This window comes from Anolis sagrei, chromosome 3 (genome assembly GCF_037176765.1).
Source record: "Anolis sagrei isolate rAnoSag1 chromosome 3, rAnoSag1.mat, whole genome shotgun sequence".
Taxonomy (NCBI): Eukaryota; Metazoa; Chordata; class Lepidosauria; order Squamata; family Dactyloidae; genus Anolis; species Anolis sagrei.
Window position 1 is genome coordinate 185,703,352 of NC_090023.1, and position 22,159 is coordinate 185,725,510.

The 22,159-nt window shown below is 42.1% G+C and overlaps 1 protein-coding gene across 6 annotated transcripts in view; it reads right to left on the reverse strand.

Annotated features, from left to right (window-relative positions):
* The window catches only part of PLCE1 (phospholipase C epsilon 1), a 232,807-nt gene that overhangs the window by 207,442 nt on the left and 3,206 nt on the right, over nt 1-22,159 (reverse strand). For 3 of the 6 annotated variants that reach the window (XM_060768734.2, XM_060768733.2, XM_060768731.2), the window contains exon 1: nt 2,142-2,354. The exons of 2 other annotated variants lie outside the window; for them this stretch is intronic. The gene's annotated coding sequence lies outside the window, so the exon portion shown is untranslated. Of the gene's footprint in view, nt 1-2,141; nt 2,355-22,159 lie in introns of those variants that run through there. One more of the 6 variants, XM_067465732.1, reaches the window with a different exon arrangement.

A 22,159-nucleotide genomic window follows, 5' to 3' on the forward strand; every position in this document is an offset into this window, starting at 1 on the left:
ATAAAATCTCATCATTGCCAGTAAAATTAATCTAATATTTAAATAAATAGTGCATATCTATACAAATCATAAATCACAAAATCAAAGAGTTGGAAGAGACCTCATGCGCCATCCAGTCTAACCCCCTGCCAAGAAGCAGGAATATTGCATTCAAATCACCCCTGACAGATGGCCATCCAGCCTCTGATAACAAAAATGTAATGTTTGTTTGAGGGATTAACAGAACTCAAAACCACTGGACGAATTGACACCAAATTTGGCCACAAGACACCTAACAACCCAATGTATGTCCTTCACTCAAAAAATTTGATTTTGTCATTTGGGAGTTGTAGTTGCTGGGATTTATAGTACACCTACAATCAAAGAACATTCTGAACCCCACCAACGATGGAATTGAACCAAACTAAGCACACAGTTCTCCCATGACCAACAGAAAATACTGGAAGGGTTTGGTGGGCAGTGTCCTTTGGTTTTGGAGTTGTAGTTCACCTACATCCAGAGATCACTGTGGACTCAAACAATGATAGATCTGGACCAAACTCTACCCGAATACTCAATATGCCCAAATGTGAACACTGGTGGAGTTTGGGAAAATAGAATCTTGACATTTGGGAGTTGTAGTTGCTTTGACTGTAGTTCACCTACAGTCAAAGAGCATTCTGAACCCCACCAATGATAGAATTGGGCCAAACCTCCCACGCAGAACCCCCATGTGGGCCACAGCAACGCGTTGCAGGGGGCGGCTAGTATATATATGTGTGTGTGTAATGTTCCTTTGTGGGTTTAAGGTAACTCAAAAACCACTGGACCAATTGACACCAAATTTGAACACAAGGTACCTATCAGGCCAACGAGTGACTATCACTGAAAAACACAACGGAAGGGACTTAAAAGCAAAAGAAAAATACATTACAACACATGTGCAAAACCACATATATACACGCAAACACACATATACACGCAAACACACACAAAAAAACACTTATAAACAGACTGGGCCACAGCAACACGTGGCAGGGGACAGCTACTGTGTGTGTGTATATATATAGGCAGTCTCTGACTTACAAATATTTGATATACAAAGGACTCATTGCTGAGATGGGACTAAGACAACAGGAAGGGATACACCTTTTCATAGGGAAAAGGTGTATGCGCTGAAGCTGTATCACCAATTCTTGTTTCCACAACAAGCCATTTTTTCAAAATTCAATTATCACAGGGACAGGGGCACAGACCGCAAGACAAACATCACAAGGGTGTTAATCCTTCTCTATGCTGGAATTAAACTTAAAATAGTACCCGTTCCGACTTACACACAAATTCAACTTAAGGACCACTAACAGAACCAATCTTGTTCATAACTTGGGGGCTGCCCGTACACATATATACATACACACAGACACACATCCTATAGGCTATGTAGGTAGTGTGTCTGTGTCTGTGTGTGTAGTGTATATGACGCATACATGCATTTTGTTTTACCTTGGATCCTATCTCAGGGTTATGCAAATAGAAGTATTCCAAAATTCAAAATATCTGAATCCCATACACTTCTGGCCAAAGTGCTCCAGATAAGGGATATTTAACCTGCATCAGGATGTAACTCTTTCAGCTTAATCATCACTAAACATGAGACAGAAACTCCTGCCTGAGTGTAATGTCAATGTACTTTTACCTTTATTAACACAGAGATCAAGACAATAAACAAGAATTCAGGGTGTGCATTCGATTTGTGTAATAGGGCAATCCGAAGGCCTTTCCACACAGATGGATGCCTGCCATAGATGCAGGCGAAACGTCAGGAGAGAATGCTTCTGGAACATGGCCATACAACCTAACTTGCTATAAAAGCTGGAATAACTTTTCCCCAACTCTCCCACCCCAGTTGCAGCTCTTTAGAGGGAAAACTAGACATCCCAGGAGGAAGGGATCAGACAGACAGGTAAACAACCCCCTCCTTTAATCCCAATTAAAGCCTTTTAACGCAGGTGAAGGAGGGAGCGGGTGGTCTTCCTATCACAAGCAGAAATGGCTGAGGCGATGCAAACTACATTCAAAGTAAAATCATAAAACTGGGCCACAGCAACGCGTGGCAGGGGACAGCAAGTAAGACTAATAAGAGAGTAGTGGAAGCCTCTCACCCTCTGTGGCCCTTCCCTTTGGCGCCCGCCATTCCTTAGGAGGGAGAGACCCTGAATGGGACATCATCCATGCCTTTCTTTCCTTTGGTGTTTTCTCTCAGCGATGGATGGGGCTTCCCGCCTGGATTCACTCCGCAAGAGAGACAGAAGGAGAGAGAGAAGAGGAGGAGGAGGAGGGCAAAGGGAGCCGATCGCCCGCCTGAACTGACCAAAGAGGAGGAGGAGGAGGAGGCGACTGGCCAGGCTCCACGCCCATCTGGGCAGGAAAAGGGCTCAGCCAGGCAAAGGGCTTCAGGGAGGAGGACAGCCCTGTCCCTTTCTAGCAAAGGAGGAAGGACAGAGGCCCCTTCCACACAGCTATAGAAAACCCACATTAGACTGGAATATACATATGTCAGTGTGGACTCATACAGCCCCATAACTCAGAATATCAAGGCAGAAAATACCACATTATCGAGTTCAAACTGGAATATATATCGGAGTGGACTGGGCCCTTCCACACAGCCCTATAACCCAGAATATCAAGGCAGAAAATCCCACATTATGTGTTTTCAACTGGAATATATGTCTGTGTGGACTCTAGGCCCCTCCACACAGCCCTATCACCCAGAATATCGAGGCAGAACATCCCACATTATCTACTTCAAAGTGGAATATATGTCTGTGTGGACTCTGTGCCCTTCCACACAGCCCTATAACCCAGAATATCAAGGCAGAACATCCCACGTTATCTACTTCGAACTGGAATATATGTCAGTGTGGACTCCGGGCCTTTCCACTCTATGACCCAGAATATCAAGGCTGAACATCCCACATTATCTACTCCGAACTGGAACATATGTCAATGTGGACTCTGGGCCCTTCCACACAGCCCTATAACCCAGAATAGCACGGCAGAAAAGCCCAGATTATCTGCTTCGAACCGGAATATATGTCAGTGTGGACTCTAGGTCCTTCCACACAGCCCTATAACCCAGAATATCAGGGCAGAACATCCCACATTATCTGCTTTCAACTGGAATATATGTCTGTGTGGACTCTTGGCCCTTCCACACAGCCCTATATCCCAGAATATCAAGGCAGGAAATCCCACATTATCTGTGTCTGGACTCGGATAACTCAACCCAAAGCAGATATTGTGGATGATTCGCCTTGATATTCTGGGTTATATAGCTGTGTGGAAGGGCAAGGAGGGCATTTCTGGTGAAACTAGGAGTTCCCTGGCTAGACCTAATTTCACAATACTTCTCAACAGTTTGTATCCAGCAGGCTTCTAAGAAGTGGATAGATCCAGAATCCCTCACATTGTGGTTTTGGTGGTGATCCTAAGGCAAACTTCACATAGAGATTTGCCTTCCTGTGATGCTTGTGGTCCTTTCCACACAGCTGAATAAAATCCCACATTATCTGGGATATATGGCAGTGTGGGTTCTGATAACCCCATTCAAAGCAGATATTGTGAGATTTTCTGCCTTGATATTCTAGGTTATATGGCTGTGTGGAAAGGCCCTGAGAGAATGTGACTTGCTCAAAATCACCCAGTAGGTTTCATGACCTGGTGGAGGTTCCAATCCAGTGGTTCCCAACCTTTGGGCCTCCAGGTGTTTTGGAGTTCAGTTTCCACATTTCCTAAAATGGCTGGGATTTCTGGGAGTCCAAGTCCAAAACACATGGAGGCCCAAACGTTGGGAACCACTGTTATATTCCAAGAGCCTTGGTGTGTGTCTACATGGCAGCATTGTTGAAGTTTGGTGCCACTTGGTTCGATGCTATGGAATGATAGCGTTTATAGTCTGGTGAGGCACCAAACAACCTTACCAAACAATGAATCCCCATGTTTCCATAGCACTGAGCCATAGCAGTTGAAAGAGGCGATGCACTGGATTTATTCTACAGTGTAACAGCACTCTTAGGCTGCTTCTATAAAATTTACATGTGGACTCAGATAATCCAGTTCAAAGTGAATATTGTGGATTATCTGCCTTGATATTCTGAGGCCCACACAGCTGTATAAAATCCCACATTGTCTGCTTTGAACTGGGTTATATGGCAGTGTGGACTCAACCCAGTTCAAAGCGGATATTGTAGGTTATCTGCCTATATTTTCTAAGTTATATGGCTGTGTGGAAGGGTCCCTTCACTACCATATAATCCAGATTATCATAGCAAATAATATGGATTATTTGCTTTGAACTGGATTATATGCGTCTACACTGCCATATAATCCAATTCAAAGCAGATAATCTGGATTCTATATGGCAGTATAGAAGGGGCTCTAGTCCAGCCTTCAAAGCACTACACCACCTTGCTTCCCAGCTGCAGAAGTGCCCTAAAAGGTACCAGATCCAGGCGGATCTTGGGGCCCGTCTACACTGCTATATAATCCAAATTATCAAAGCAGATAATCTACATTATCTGCTTTGAATTTGATTATATGAGTCTGCCATATAATCCAGTTCAAAGCAAATGATCTGGATTTTATATGGCAGTGTAGAAGGGGTCTTTGAAGCTAAACAGGGTTAGCCTGATTGCACTACATAACACTATTTTTTTTGTTCCTGGGTTATAAATGCCATTTCCTAATTGGCTCTATCATAAAAACGTGGGGAAAGTTTATTGAACTGCAAAAACTTTGTTTTGGCGGGACATCCTGCAGCACCTTTTGCTATAATTTTTCAAGGAATATGTCATCGGGTCTCAACCAAGTCAACATTGTTTGTGGCAGCCACAAAAATGAATTTTTGGGAGTAGAACAACTACTTTCAAAGTAAATACCGCACAATTAAATGGGAAATAGCACTTTCAAAGCAGGAACAGAATATTTTTTTCTGATTTTGTTACACAGTGTGGGAGACTGGCCACTTCTACACTGCCAGGTAATCCACACTATCTGTTTTGAACTGGGTTATATGAGTCCACACTGCCATATAATCCAGTTCAAAACAGATAATATGGATTTTATATGGTAGTGTAGAGGGGGCACTGTCATGGAATACCAGCTCCTGTAAGCCAGTGCTTCTAATGCTTTTCCACTTGGGAACCCTTTCTGCCCAAGAAATTTTTACATGACCGCTGACTAAATCTATATAAATAAAAATGTAATGTTCATTTGTGGGATTAACATAACTGAAAAACCACTGGACGAAATGACACTCATTTTGGACACAATACACCTATCAGGCCAATGAGTGACTATAATTCATAAAACACTGGAAAACACAACAGAAGGGACTTAAAATGCCAAAAAATAAAAAATATATTACAATGCATGCACAAAACCACATATATATACATACACACACACACAAAACACATATACACAGACTGGGCCACAGCAACGCATGGCAAGGGACGGCTAGTAGGTATATAGAATAGGTATAAAAACTCAATATTTACTGAAAATTCATCAGCATTTGCAAGGTTTCCTAAATAGGCTGATTTTCCTTTTTTGTGGAGCACAGCTGAAGTGTCATCTGCAGAGCCCACTGTAAACAGTTATGCTGTGTAAATGGATGACACTTAGAAACTTTTGGCTGTTGCCAAACTTTTTGTGACTCCCAACATCAAGCTAAGGAGGGCCCATTTTGGCTAGAGACTGACAGTTTAAGAAGCAGTGCTGTAGACTAGATTTCAGAAGTAGGAACTGGCAGAACTACTTCTGAGTATTCCCTGCCTAAGAAAACTCAATGAAATGTATACGGTGGCTATAAATCAACCAGCGACTTGAAGGCACACTCATATCAATTTACTTGCAAGAGGATCGTGTAGCACTTTAGTAGGAAGAGAAAGAAGTTGGTATAAGCTTTTGGAGACTTAAGTCTATTTCCTCAAATATAGGGAGTTTGCCTTCCCTAATTCTTCTAATAGCTTTAGTATACTCAAGAATGGAAGTTTTGTCTTTTTTTGTAGTAAGTCTATACTTTTTTGTGCATTCGCTTATTTCAACAGACCTTTGCGAGCAGCACACTGTACGTGCGAATAGCACTAGCAATGCAAAACTTGCAATTTGTGTGTAAGCTCAGCATGGCTTGCTACTGAGAAGATGTAACACTGCACCGTTCAGTCTGTTGCAGCAAAACAACTTTGAGTCTTGTGGCACTTTAGGGATTTGAATGCTCACAGCACAACCAATCGATAGTATTTCAAGGTAGAGTTAACACTACTTATAGATGTACACTGGCTCCAGAATGTATTATGACTAAAGTGGCAACCTCAGCACTCTCAGTTCAGTAGGCTTTTCCTTTACTTCTCTTTTCTTTGTGCATAGGTGAGCACCAGGTTACTTTATTTGAAAGTGATAACTTTGATACTTAACCACTTGTAGCCCCTGAGAATTAGGTCAGGCTTCTTTTGCAGTATATGTGAAATCAGGAACAGGCCCGTAGCCAGGATTTCGTTTCGGGGGGGGGGGGGGGGGGGGCTAAAAAAATTTTCAGGGGGGGTTTCGGGGGGGGCTGAGTTTCGGGGGGGGGGCTGAGTCTGAGTGAAAGAGGGTCTAGCCTAGCAAACCTTTTGTATCATTACCCCAATACCCCCATGCATATGGGATATATTGAGTATGGTGATCAGATCATGATATGAATAAACATAACAGTTTAAATAATGAACCAATAAGGCCTTTTCGCGAACCACCATGAAAATTTCGGGGGGGGCTGAAGCCCCCCGAGCCCCCCCCCCCCCCCCCCCCCCGGCTACATGCCTGATCAAGAAGAATGCACAAATCCCATCTCCTAAATGTGCTTAGTTGTAGATCTGATGTAAGGACTTTAATGCCATTCTTTTTGCCCCTTGGCAGTTTTAGTATTGAATCAAGCACGTGTTTTTGTTTTTTTGTTTTTTGGATCCTCAGACACAGTGCTTCTGGTAGATATATCTGTGCTTCTCAACCATCCTATGCAGAGAAGCAGCAATTTAAGATGCTACGGACCAGTAGCACATTTGTATTTCCTTGTTACAACTATTTCTTCCTGTCCTATGGACCAGTAACTCATGTCTGGTCAACTGTCTGAGTTCCAAAGACCATCACTTTGAGAAGCCCTGCCATATATATCTACTCAAGAATAAGTCCTGTTGTGTTCACAGGTAAATGTATTGTTAGCTTTCAATTCAATTCGAAGAACATCACTAAGGAATGAAGCTCAGTGTTTATTACAAAGTAAAAAACTCTTGTGATTGGACAATTAGGTATAAATTGGAATAATATCTGGGGTGTTCAGCAGCCAGTTTGGCAATCAAAATAATCTTCTACCAACTTAAAAAGGAATGGGTTGGTTGTGGTATTTATGGTCTGTATTCACCTCATCTCGTTTTGGAAAAATAATGCCATAACCTTTTTGGGAAATGGAAATCTCCATAACCTTTTGGAAATCAGGAATTTTCCTGAGTTAAACATTTGCTTGAGTTAACCTTCTCCTTAGTGGTAAATATCCACTAGTATTAATGCAAGGTAATTAGGTTTTCCAGCTGTTGAACCGATATACCTAGATCTCTTTGAACTGTTCTCCAGACTTCAAAGTGAGGGTGAAAATATTCAAGGCAAGATTACTGTCTTGAAAAGTGTGTGCATATGTGTTTTCCATATTCAAACCCATCTCTTGTGAAAGATCATCCCTAGGTCTCAGGGTTTGGCCCTAAAATTTCAGTGCCTGGGACACTCATGAACTGGCAAGCCTAATATAAACATGATATGTTTAGGGCAGGGGTCTTCAAACTAAGGCCCGGGGCCCGGATACGGCCCTCCAAGGTCATTTACCCGACCCTTGCTCAGGGTCAACCTAAGTCTGAAAGCACTTGAAAGCACACAACAACAACAATCCTATCTCATCAGCCAAAAGCAGGCCCACACTTCCCATTGAAATACTAATAGGTTTATATTTGTTAAAATTGTTCATTTTAATTATTGTATTGCTTTTAAGTATTTTTTGCACTACAAATAAGATATGTGCAGTTTGAGAGACTGTGACCTGGCCCTCTGCTTTAAAAGTTTGGGGACCCTGGTTTAAGGAATTGAAGAAATAACCCATGAATTTCAAAAATTCTCGATATAGCTGAATTGTATATAAGATAAGCAGCATAGTTATTACTCATATTAACAGTGACTTGGCAGACTTTGCTTGCTATGCTAATTTGTTACCTGTATTGAAAGAGGAAACTATTGTCTGGCTTTAGTGGTCTCAACAGTTTCATGTTGCATTTGGCCTTATCAGTTCCTTTACTGAATAATAATGGATTCTACGGCTTCTGTAATGTCCATGCTGTCATCACACTAAAAAGTAAACTAACTCCATACAGAGAGAAATCTTTAATTTCATTGCATCCAGAGCTGCCAAGAGATTTGTGAAGCAAACTATTACTGCTTGAGCAGATAGGTGTGAGTGTCCCCATTTGTAGTAATATGGCTCCAAAGTTTAATGTGTGAAGAAAGTCAACAAATTGAGGGCTGATGTGAATCACATCACAGTATGTGTGAATACATTAATTTGTCCATTAAAGAAATAAATTTCGTACCTTTTCCAACTCAATAAGGTCTTGAAAGACAGCAGCATAATACAACAATATTTTATTGGTTTCTTGGCTAAGGAAATTGATGTGTTAGCATTCTTTTTCTACTACTATATATCTATGTGAATATATTTTTTAATTATAGGGTATTTAAATTTGTAACTCAAACAAATTATAAACTACACAAGAAAACAAACAGCAAAAACTCAACAGAAAGACAATCTGGCAACAAAGCTGACCAAAATTAACACCAACAAACTTGCCAGTAAATAAGAGGCAAAAAGAGAGGATAGAGAATTATATAATGCTAACAGAAATACAAAGCACACAACCTCAGCAACTGTGCCTCACATAATGGCAGAATACAACAACAATAATTTTTATTGACTAGCCAGTTGGCCTTATCAAAAACAGACACTGCAGACACAACATACAATATACATCTAATCCTCTTAAAATAAAATACAAATATACAAGTAGCCATAGATATATGCATCAACTATCCTCATCTCCCCTACACTGCACCCCAATCTGATCTATGTACTCCGATCTCCTTTTAGCAGCTTTAAACAAATAAAGGGCAACTTTTGTTGTCAGAATGGGGTTATAACCAGCCAACAAAAATGAAGTTTTGGCCGCTGTATCCCAACTTGTTTTATTGCAAATAAAAGGCCATAAGTATTGTTTCCTTTTCTTATAGATTGCAGTGAGGTAAAGTGTGGTTCGGATTTTCGACTTCAGGATGGCAGAATACAGAAAAGGGCCTTTACCAAATACTTCTGTAAGTGGGCAGACTGATCAGATGATCCTTCAGATATCCAAATCTTTTAGGGCTGAGAAATATGCCAAGCCAGTATCTCCAGTTAATTAATGAGTCCTACAATGGTATAAAGCAGTCATATACCGTATACACCCAACTGAATAATTTTATAAATGGCTTATTTGGATCTAGGATGCTTCCTTTGTTATTAGCCATCACATTGCGGTATTCTTGTTTTCCTGCTGCTTGCCATTTTAGCAAGCTTTGCCGTGTTTGCCAATAATTTATATTGTCTAAATGGTGAAATGTGTCAAATAGTATGAGAAAAAGTTTTCATCATGTACATGAGGGTGGGGGCATCATGCACTTATCCATGTATGTTACACTACATGTCCCAGCAGCTCTTTCCGGCATGGTCAGTGGTAATGAATGCTGGGAATTGCTAGTCAACAACATACAGAGAGCTGCATGATTTCTCAGATGCAGCACCTGTACACACAGAGGAAATACAAACATTTTAGAAAAAATGAGAACATTTTAGATAATTAAAGTCTGAATTATGTTTACAATGCTATATATTTGTCTTTAGGCTTTGCACAATTCACAGAGTTTTTTTCTTCATGTCAGGAGCAACTTGAGGAACTGCAAGTCGCTTCTGGTATGAGAGAACTGGCCATCTGCAAGGACATTGCCCAGGGAATGCCTGGGTGTTTTAGCATCCTGTGAGAGGCTTCTCTCGTGTTCCTGAACGAGAAGCTGGAGCTGACATGGGAACTCACCCTGCTCCCCTGATTCAAACCGCTGACCTTTTGGTCAGCAGTCCTGCCGGCACAAGGGTTTAACCCATTGAGCCACCGGGTGAAACACTAGTCTTTTGTGGATGCTCAGTGTATGAATGAAAGTGAAACAAATGCTTTTGTCTCCAGCAACTCGTAGCTGACAATTCTCAGCATGCGACTCTCTCCAGAACTGAAACATTTGTATAGGAATGTAATGTGTCTCTATGTAAATCAGATATTGGTACAATGCATTTTATTACCCTGGTGTATGTGTAAACACAAAAGCCTTATCTTTTATTTATAGCTTTGAATGTCTTTGTCAGGCTATTAAAGTCAATATTTTTGTGTTGAGAAAAGGGTTACTGTGTTGAAGGAAAACATAGCCTTCAGGTCATTGTTGAGAATTCTCTTTTTTCATTTTCATTCAAAAATGAAACAACTTTACTTCTTGCTATCCATTCAAACAAATGCATTTGCTTGCCTCCTTTAACTGTGTTACTTTTTATCAGTGCCATAATGTGAATGACTAATGTTAGTAATCATATTGCCACAGTTAGTATTTTTTTGCATTTAATCTGATCTCACTGCCTACAGTCCAATTTCAATCATGCATATCATATATAAACCTACAATTCTGAATAATGCTTCATGCATCCAATCATGTGCATGATAATCAATTAAAATCAGTGTTATAACAAATTGGTTAGTCTTGTCTTCAAGGTATCACAGAACTCTTTGTTGTTTTTGATCTTGTTATTCAACTAGTATCGGGCAGTGCTGCATGTTCTTGAAATATGACCCAGCAGTTTAAGGATATTTCAAGATTTGCTGCTTTTCTGTGGAAATACAGGCTTAGAAGTAACCTTTTCTACATTTACTAAATACTTCCAGGTTGGATGACTCTAATACATTCTGTGTTGGATTACCTTTGAATATCTGGAAATTTCCAACTAGCACAGAATATATCCAGTTGAGTTCATATTGGGATTAAACAAATTGATTAAATTACACCCATTTTATAGAAGCTACATTGGTGGCAGATACATTTCTGGATTCTGTTCGAAATGCTATTTTTTCCTGCTTTTTAAACATCTGAAGCCTCAAATGTTGTGTATTTGAGGGATCACCTGCAACCTCAGAAGCCTGTCTGCATACTAAAAAAACCAAAACATCAGAAGTCATACTCAGCCTGCTTTTAAGTTCTATAAGGGAGCACTTGAGTCAGGATATTCTCACTAGTGTCCTTTGGATGCAATTTTAAAACCACATTAATTTAGAAGTGTGGAACTCAAGGTCCCATTAAAAGCTCCTCAGTCAGTTATAGATGCTTTTTGAGTTGTTTAAGTTATGAGTTTCACTTGATTTAACAAGATTCACCTTTAATATGTATTTAAAGCTGACTTATACTTTTTATGATCACATTACATTGGTAAGCACCTAAGAAATACTTAAAAAAATAATATAAGTAAAGGTTTCCCCTTGACATCTTCATTTCTAAGCTGAAGAGATAGCATTGTCCATAGATGCCTCCAAGGTCATGTGGCTGGTATGACTGCATGGAGCACCATTACCTTCCAGCCAAAGCAGTACCTATTGATCTATTCACATTTGTATGTTTTCGAACTGGTAGATTGGTAGAAGCTGGGGCTAACATCGGGAGCTCATCCCACTCCCTGGATTCGAACCGCCAATATTTTAGTCAGCAAGTTAAGCAGCTCAGCTCCTAGCAGGGGCATATGTCCCTCAACCTCAAAGGAAAGCAATGGCAAACACACTCTGAACAAATCTTGTCAGGAAAGTGATAGGGCTACCATAAGTGAAAAATGAGTTGAAGGCTACACAACAACCACGTGCATTCAAGTTACGTGTTGACTTTTGAATTTCATAGGGTTTTCTTAGGTAAAGAATACAGGCAGTCCCCCAGTTACAAACATCGAACTTACATACGGCTCATAGTTTTCTGTGCTGGTCATGGACCATAATAAAGTCTTAAGTAAGTAAGGCTCATAGTTACGAACGGGAGTGAGACAACATGAAGGGAGAGAAATCTGCCCTTCAAAAGGGAAATTCACTCCTGAAAGAGCTATCGTGAGAAAAGGATGTCTCCACTGAAGCTTTCTCACCAACTCTTGTGTCCACAACAAGCCATTTTTTTTACAAAATCCATTTATCACCGGGACAGAAAGTGAAATGAAATCTTTTGAACAGGGACACAGACAGCAAAACAAACACCACAGGAGTATTATCACATATGCACACACATACATATATATTTGACTGAAGTTACACATAAAAAAATTACCTGTTCTGACTTACATACAAATTTAACTTAAGAACAAACTATAGAACTTCTCTTGTTCATAACTTGGGGACTGCCTTTATTAAAAGGTAGTTTTCCCAGTTCCTTCCGCTGAAGTTTAGTCTACAGCACCTGGAATTCCTTAATGGTCTCTCACCCAATTACTATTTATTATATTTATACCCTGTTCTTCTTACCCCGAAGCTTCCAAGATCAGAGGATTCTGGTGCTTTTAGGTACTGGACATCCCAACACTAAGTAGGAACATATTACAATTTCCTATGTGCAAAATATTGCTCTTTGTGATGTCCCTGCAATTGGGGAGCAATACAAGCATGTAACCGAGGAGAATCATGAAGTGGATTGTGCAAGAAATAGATTCTGAGAAAGAATTCCTTGAACTCTAGGACTTCCTCTTCAACAACAACAACATTTTATTTATATATCGCTCTATCTCCCCGAGGGGACGCAGAGCGGTTTCCAAGTAACATCATCAATACATACAGAGTAAACAACATAAACATAAAATTAACAAACCAATATAAGCATAAAATTGTCACAATAACAGGCAAAGGTGGCTGTCATCAAAACAGTCATTTCAGTGGTTGCACAACGGGTTAAACCCTTGTGTTGGCAGGACTGAAGATCAACAGGTCAGAGGTTCAAATCTGGGAAGAGTGCGGATGAGCTCCCTCTGTCAGCTCCACCTCCCCATGCGGGGACATGAGAGAAGCCTCCCACAAGCAGGCCTGTAGCGAGGGGGGGGGGGGTTAGGGGTTCAACCCCCCCCCGAAATGTTTCAGATTTTTTTTTTAAAACCTGGTTTACTAATGAATTTTAACTGGTTAACCAAATCCCCATGCTAAGTCTATGAGATGCAAAAAATTAAGAGTCCCTCCAGAACTGCAAGCACTATCTCAAGCAAATATTGACAATTTATTCACACTGTCATTACTTGCAGCAATAGCCGATGTAGTGAAGCAAGCAAGTTGGGGGGGAGGGTGTTGAATGCTCTAATTAAGGAGGCCAGACTTGGTGGAGATGGTTGACAGGGGCGGAGCTACAGGCTATTGACGGCTGCTCTGCCCCCTGCTGTGCTCTTTGCTTCAGCGTGAGCTAGGAGGCAGGTTTCAACACACACACCCCCGCAAAATTTTCAACCCCCCCCCCCGAAAATTTCAACCCCTCCTGAAATTTTTTTCTGGCTACGGCCCTGCCCACAAGGATGCTAAAACATCAAAAACATCCGGGCATCCCCTGGGCAATGTCTTTGCAGATGGCCAATTCTCTCACACCAGAAGCAACTTGCAGTTTCTCAAGTTGCTCCTGACATGGAAAAAAAAATTCAGAGAAACTATTCCTCTCCTCAGTTAATCCCCAAAAACCATCACAGGACATGGGAAAATGCATTAGTATCTCATTAGGGTGGTAGACAATTATTCCACACCAAGTGAACATGATGAAAAGTTTCACCCCTGAGCTGAGGGGATACACTGCCATATATTCCAGTTTAAAGCAGAAAATGTGGGATTTTATTCACTGTATCAAACTTCCCTTAATGAAGTCTTTTAACTCTTTTTGGACTCACTTGCAAGTAAGCAGACACAGGACTAAACTGTCCCAATAGCAATTCATGCAATTAAATGGCTCCCTCAAAGACTGGATCCACACTGCCATATAATGCAGCTTCAAACTCAGGGGCGGCCCGTCCATTACTCGAAGTAAGCGGTGGCGGAATACTTTTTTTTGCCAGGGGGCGCTGTTCTGTCCTTAGGCCACGCCTCCTCCTGCAGGCCCCATGCGCCCTCCACAGCCTTCTTCTAATGGAGAAGCGCAGGCCCCGCCCACTAGACGAGAGGGAAGCCCTCCCTCCCTCCCTCCGTCCACGTGCTGCCAGGAGGGAGGCAGCCAGCCAGCCAGGCTCTTTCTTTCGCTTTCGCTTTCCTTCCCTGCTGCAGCTGAGCCTGGACCCCTCTCAGGGCAGCAAGGAGGCCTCGTCAAAAGGTACTGCAAATGTCATCTTCTGTACATGCCTCCCCCAAACCCCTCTAGTATTTGGTAATAATGGAAGTCCTATATGCCAAGCTTGGTTCAATTCTATTGTTGGTGGAGCTCAGAATGTTCTTTGGTGCTTGGTAAACTGCAATTCCCAAATGTCAGGGTCTATTTTTCCCAACCCCCTCTCCAGTATTTTCTGTTAGTCATGAAAGTCCTGTATGCCAAGTTTGGTTCAGTTCTATTATTGGTGGAGTTCAGAATGCTCTTTGGTGCTTGGTGAAGCATTCTCACCTGATGTTTCACCCACATCTATGGCAGGCATCCTCAAGAGGCTGTGAGGTCTGTTTGTAACTAGGCAAGTGGGGTTTGTATATCTGTGGAATGTCCAGGGTGGGAAAAAGAACTCATGTCTGCTTGAGGTAAGTGTGAATGTTGCAATTGGTCATCTTGATGAGTATTTAATGGCCTTGCAGCTTCGAAGCCGAGCTAGTTGCTGCCCAGGAATCCTTTGTTGGGAGCGGTTAACTGGCCCTGATTGCTTCATGTCAGGAATCCCCCCCCCCTTTTTTAGTGTTGCTCTTTATTTATTGTTCTGATTTTAGAGGGTTATTTTAGAGGGTACTGGTAGCCAGATTTTGGGCGAGGGGCGAGCGAGGCATTCTCTCCTGACGTTTTGCCTGCATCTATGGCAAGCAGCATCCTCAGAGGTAGTGAAGTCTATATTTATAAGGGTTTATATTTATGTGGAATAATGACCAGGGTGGGACAAAGGACTCTTGTCTGCTGGAGCGAGGTGTGAATGTTTCAACTGACCACCTTGATTAGCATTTGATGGCCTGGCAGTCCCTGGAGCAATCTTTTGTTGAGAGGTGATTAGATGTCCCTGATTGGGTTGTTGTAGGTTTTTTCAGGCCATATGGCCATGGCCTAGAGGCATTTTCTCCTGACTTTTCGCCTGCATCTATGGCGAGCGAGAGGGGCGAGCGAGGCATTCTCTCCTGACGTTTTGCCTGCATCTATGGCAAGCAGCATCCTCAGAGGTAGTGAAGTCTATATTTATAAGGGTTTATATTTATGTGGAATAATGACCAGGGTGGGACAAAGGACTCTTGTCTGCTGGAGCGAGGTGTGAATGTTTCAACTGACCACCTTGATTAGCATTTGATGGCCTGGCAGTCCCTGGAGCAATCTTTTGTTGAGAGGTGATTAGATGTCCCTGATTGGGTTGTTGTAGGTTTTTTCAGGCCATATGGCCATGGCCTAGAGGCATTTTCTCCTGACTTTTCGCCTGCATCTATGGCGAGCGAGAGGGGCGAGCGAGGCATTCTCTCCTGACGTTTTGCCTGCATCTATGGCAAGCAGCATCCTCAGAGGTAGTGAAGTCTATATTTATAAGGGTTTATATTTATGTGGAATAATGACCAGGGTGGGACAAAGGACTCTTGTCTGCTGGAGCGAGGTGTGAATGTTTCAACTGACCACCTTGATTAGCATTTGATGGCCTGGCAGTGCCTGGAGCAATCTTTTGTTGAGAGGTGATTAGATGTCCCTGATTGGGTTGTTGTAGGTTTTTTCAGGCCATATGGCCATGACCTAGAGGCATTTTCTCCTGACTTTTCGCCTGCATCTATGGCGAGCGAGAGGGGCGAGCGAGGCATTCTCTCCTGACGTTTTGCCTGCATCTATGGCAAGCAGCATCCTCAGAGGTAGTGAAGTCTATATTTATAAGGGTTTATATTTATGTGGAATAATGACCAGGGTGGGACAAAGGACTCTTGTCTGCTGGAGCGAGGTGTGAATGTTTCAACTGACCACCTTGATTAGCATTTGATGGCCTGGCAGTGCCTGGAGCAATCTTTTGTTGAGAGGTGATTAGATGTCCCTGATTGGGTTGTTGTAGGTTTTTTCAGGCCATATGGCCATGGCCTAGAGGCATTTTCTCCTGACTTTTCGCCTGCATCTATGGCGAGCGAGAGGGGCGAGCGAGGCATTCTCTCCTGACGTTTTGCCTGCATCTATGGCAAGCAGCATCCTCAGAGGTAGTGAAGTCTATATTTATAAGGGTTTATATTTATGTGGAATAATGACCAGGGTGGGACAAAGGACTCTTGTCTGCTGGAGCGAGGTGTGAATGTTTCAACTGACCACCTTGATAAGCATTTGATGGCCTGGCAGTGCCTGGAGCAATCTTTTGTTGAGAGGTGATTAGATGTCCCTGATTGGGTTGTTGTAGGTTTTTTCAGGCCATATGGCCATGGCCTAGAGGCATTTTCTCCTGACTTTTCGCCTGCATCTATGGCGAGCGAGAGGGGCGAGCGAGGCATTCTCTCCTGACGTTTTGCCTGCATCTATGGCAAGCAGCATCCTCAGAGGTAGTGAAGTCTATATTTATAAGGGTTTATATTTATGTGGAATAATGACCAGGGTGGGACAAAGGACTCTTGTCTGCTGGAGCGAGGTGTGAATGTTTCAACTGACCACCTTGATTAGCATTTGATGGCCTGGCAGTGCCTGGAGCAATCTTTTGTTGAGAGGTGATTAGATGTCCCTGATTGGGTTGTTGTAGGTTTTTTCAGGCCATATGGCCATGGCCTAGAGGCATTTTCTCCTGACTTTTCGCCTGCATCTATGGCGAGCGAGAGGGGCGAGCGAGGCATTCTCTCCTGACGTTTTGCCTGCATCTATGGCAAGCAGCATCCTCAGAGGTAGTGAAGTCTATATTTATAAGGGTTTATATTTATGTGGAATAATGACCAGGGTGGGACAAAGGACTCTTGTCTGCTGGAGCGAGGTGTGAATGTTTCAACTGACCACCTTGATTAGCATTTGATGGCCTGGCAGTGCCTGGAGCAATCTTTTGTTGAGAGGTGATTACAGATGTCCCTGATTGGGTTGTTGTAGGTTTTTTCAGGCCATATGGCCATGGCCTAGAGGCATTTTCTCCTGACTTTTCGCCTGCATCTATGGCGAGTGAGAGGGGCAAGCGAGCGGCGAGCGAGAGGGGCGAGCGAGGCATTCTCTCCTGACGTTTTGCCTGCATCTATGGCAAGCATCCTGTACTAGTGAGGTCTGTTGAAGTAGGAAAAAGGGTTTATATATTTATGTGGAATAATAACCAGGGTGGGACAAAGGACTCTTGTCTGCTGGAGCGAGGTGTGAATGTTTCAACTGACCACCTTGATTAGAGGGCCCGCCAGAGTGAGTGCCTGCCTTCCCTCCTTAATAATAATTTTAATTTCTCCTCCCTATTCTACTAAATTAATAATTAAATTTAAAAAATATTGAAAAAATATTGAAAAAAAAGGGCGCCATCTTTACAAAATGTTTTGTAAATATTTACGAAATTTCGTAAATACCGAACTTTTTTTTTTGGAAAATTTTGTAATTATTTTAAATATCGAAACAAAAAAAAAACCCAATTACAAAACGATTTTAGAAACAATTTTTTGCGTTGTTACCCAGGCCTAATAGATAGATAGATAGATAGATAGATAGATAGATAGATAGATAGATAGATAGTGATTGGTTTTGGGGGGGGGGGGGGGCGCCAAAATACTGTTTGCTTACCATTGAAAATTACCTAGGGCCGCCTCTGCTGCTATGGCTCAGTGGTATAGAATAATGGGAGTTGTAGTTTTAAGGTCTTAAACTCCTGCCAAAGAGTGCTGGAGCCTAACAAAAGCCTAACAAAACTACAACTTCCAGGATTCCATAGTCTTGAGCCATGGCAATTAAAGGGTGCATCCACTGTAGAATTAATACATTAATTGCCATGGCTCAGTGGTATGGAATAATGGGAGTTGTAGTTTTCCAAGGTCTTAAACCCCTGCCAAAGAGTGCTGGTGTCTCATCAAACTACAACTCCCAGGATTCCATAGCCTTGAGCAAGGGCAAATAAAGGGTGTATCCACTGTATAATTAATGCAGTTTCACGTACCGTTAACTGCCATAAACCAGTGTTATGGAATCATGGGAGTTGTAGTTCTCCAAGATATTAAACCCCTGCCAAAGAGTGCTGGTGTCTCGCCAAACTATAACTCCCAGGGTTCCATTGCATTGCATCATGGAAGTCAAACAGCCATTTAAAAATGTTTATACCCTGCTTTATATCTCCCGAAGGAGACTCAAAGCGTCTTACAATTAAAAGTATAACCACAAAATATCCAAAGATGCAAACATATGTAAATATGCAAACATTGAAATATGCAAACATTAAAACATCAATATATGTTTACAGTGGAGGATTTGCACCCAAAGATTTGTTCATAAAGTGTTTGCCCTTGCCTTCTGCAGCATGGGTTGCATCTACACCATAGCTTTAATGCAGTTTGGTACCACTTTACCTTCCATTGTTCCATGCTGTGGAATCCTAGGATTGTGGTTTGATGAGGCACCTGCACTCTTCAATACAAAAGGCTAACTGGAAAACTAAAAGTCTCGATATATTCCCTAGCATTGAGGCATGGTGTTTAAAGTGTATTATGATGCACCTTTGGACTGGAAATTCCAGAATTCTTCAATCAGCATGGCTTCTGATTCTGTTTTTTGGGAATTTGGGATTGATAATCCCGAAAGTAAAGTATCTAAGCAATGCTTAAAGCTAAAAGCAAACAAATGAAATGAAATAAGCTTTGCTCGACAATTCCCTTTACTCTGAATATCAATTCATACAGAGTATACTGTGTGGCTGGATATAGGTGAATATAATCCAAAAGCTGGAATCTGCAGAGCATCCCATTGGAGTGAATGCAATTTTTAAAAGCCTTTTCAAAACAGGATCCACATTATGATATCGATACAGCACACTCCTTTGGTTTGCAAGCGCTGGAAATGCAAATGCTGCTTGAGCATCTCGTGCCAAAATAGCAGGCTGGCTCGAGTCCTGGAGGTAGACTTAATGTTATCTGCTCTCCAGTAATTCAGATTCATCTGCAAATGGATTCTCAGAAGTGCTTCCCATTGGTGTAAATGCAGTAATAATCCACTTGGATTTATTGATTTCCTTGGAACTTGTCAGGGGTTGGATTTACCTTTAGGCAAAGTAATCTGCATCAAACGTTTGATTTCGAGTGTCATGACAGGCTGGCAAATTGTTATTTATTTAGGTTGTCGGTTGTTATAGGTTTTTCGGGCTGAATCAGGGGTGGCTCAAAGTAAAGTAAGCATTAGCAGTATAGTTGATTTTGCCCAGGGGCACTCTTGAGGCGCTCTTGGGGGAAAATAGACCTTGACATATACGAGTTGTAGTTACTGAGGTGTATAGTTCGCCTACAATCAAATAGCATTCTGAACTCCACCAATGATGGAATTGAACCAAATACGGCACACACAACTCCCACGACGAACAGAAAATATATATCAGTGATTGGTTGGGGGGGGGGGGGGTGCCAAAATACTGTTTGCTTACCATTGAAAACTACCTAGGGCCGCCTCTGTTCAAACTGCATTATGTGGCAGTATAGATCCAGCCTAAGGTAGTTAACATGGTGAGAAAAGCCACCAATTGCCTATATGGGGAGGGAGGAAATGCTTTAAAATATGTCCCTTTTTTTCAAAGCATCAATCCTGCTCCCCCCCCCCCCTCCACTAGAACCCAGGAGGCGCAGAAGTCAAGTCCTAAAAGGGAATTTCGCCTCAATGTAGAATGAATGCAGTTTCAAATCACTTTAAATGATATTGAATTCCGTCCTGAGTCCCCTTGGGGAGACAGCTATACCTTACCTTATAAATAAACTGTTATTATTATTATTGGATACATAACAAGAATAGTACACAGCAGACAAGATCACTATGCTAGCTTTTGTATTGGATCACATGTCAGACACTTCCCAAGTGTCTAGGACTGTGTGATGTATTGGCAAATAATGCTTGCAGAACTGAGTAGGGTGGTCATTTGCAGCTGGCATATGGTAATCTTGTCAGCGCCGATTGTTTTTAAGTGCAGGCCAAGGTCTTTAGGCACTGCACCCAGTGTGCCAATCACCACTGGGACCACCTTTACTGGCCTGTGCCAGAGCAGCATTATTATTATTATTATTATTATTATTATTATTATTATGGGAATTGTATCTTGCTGAGGCACCAGGACTCTTTGGCAGAGGAGGCTATGGACCTTGTGAAACTACAACTTCCAGGATTCCATAGCATTGAACCATGGCAGTGCAAGTGGCATCAAACTGGGTCCTTACTACAGTGTAGTCCAGCATTTCTCAACCTTCCTAATGCCGTGATCCATTAATATAGTTCCTCAGGTTGTGGTGACCCTCAACCATAACATTATTTTTGTTGCTCCTTCATAACTGTTATTTTGCTACTGTTATGAATCATAATGTAAATATCTGATATGGAGGATGAATTTTCATTCACTGGAACAAATTTGGCACAAATACCTGATACGCCCAAATTGAGATTGATTTTGTCATGTGGGAGTTGTAGTTACTGCGATTTATAGTTAACCAAACATCAAAGAGCATTCTGAACTTCACCAATGATGGAATTGAACTAAACTTGGCACACAAAACTCCCACAACCAACAAAAAATACTGGAAGTGTTTGGTGGGCACTGACCTTGAGTTTTGGAGTTGTAGAGCACTGTGGACTCAAACAATGATGGATCTGGACTAAACCTGGCACAAATACTCAATATGCCCAAATGTGAACACTGGTGGAGTTTGGGGAAAATAGACCTTGACATTTGGGAGTTGTAGTTGCTGGTATTTATAGTTCACCTACAACAAAAGAGCATTCTGACCCCACCAATGATAGAATTGGGCCAAACTTCCCAAGCAGAACCCCCACGGCCAACAGAAAATACTGTGTTTTCTGATTGTCTTTGGCGACCCCTCTGGTACCCCCTCGTGACCCCCTGGTTGAGAAACACTGCTTTAGTCCATCTCTGGGTGGTAACATGATCGGCCCAAAGATGCTGAAAACCTGAGCTCCTTCACTCCTGAACAGACAGAGCTATCTTTCTTTCTTTTCCATCTGGGATTGAGTTTCTGAATGTTTCCAAAAGAAATCCACACCAACACTTAGGCAAGGCTTCCAGCTGCACAGGTTTGACTTTTGTGAGCTGCATCTGCACTGTAGAATGAAAGTAGTTTGGCACCACATTACCTGCCATGGGCTCAATGCTATGCAATCCTGGGTTTGGGTGAAAAGCAGTGCTCTTTGGACCATCCTTCAAAAAATTGGGTGCCCTAACAAATTTGGGAACATCCTGCGGCTCCATGATGACATGACGGCAACAGCCTTGGACAGCAATGGCTCCCAAAGTGACCCATTTAAGGTGGAATCAGGTGTCAAACAGGGATGTGTTATTGCCCCAACTTTATTCTCCATCTTCATCGCTATGATACTGCACCTTCTTGATGGGAAGCTTCCCACTGGAGTGGAAATCATCTATCGGACAGCTGGCGAGCTATTTAACCCCACCAGACTGAAAGCCAAAACCAAGGTTACAACATCTGTTACAGAACTCCAGTATGCTGATGACAATGTCACCAGTGCACATTCAGAATAAGACCTACAAGCCACTCTAAACACCTTCGCATAGGCATACAAGAAGCTCAGCCTGTCATTGAACATCAAGAAAACCAAAGTGCTCTTCCAGCAGTCACCAGCCAACCCCTTTCCAATGCCAGAGATACAGCTTGATGGTGTAACATTAGAAAATTAGAAA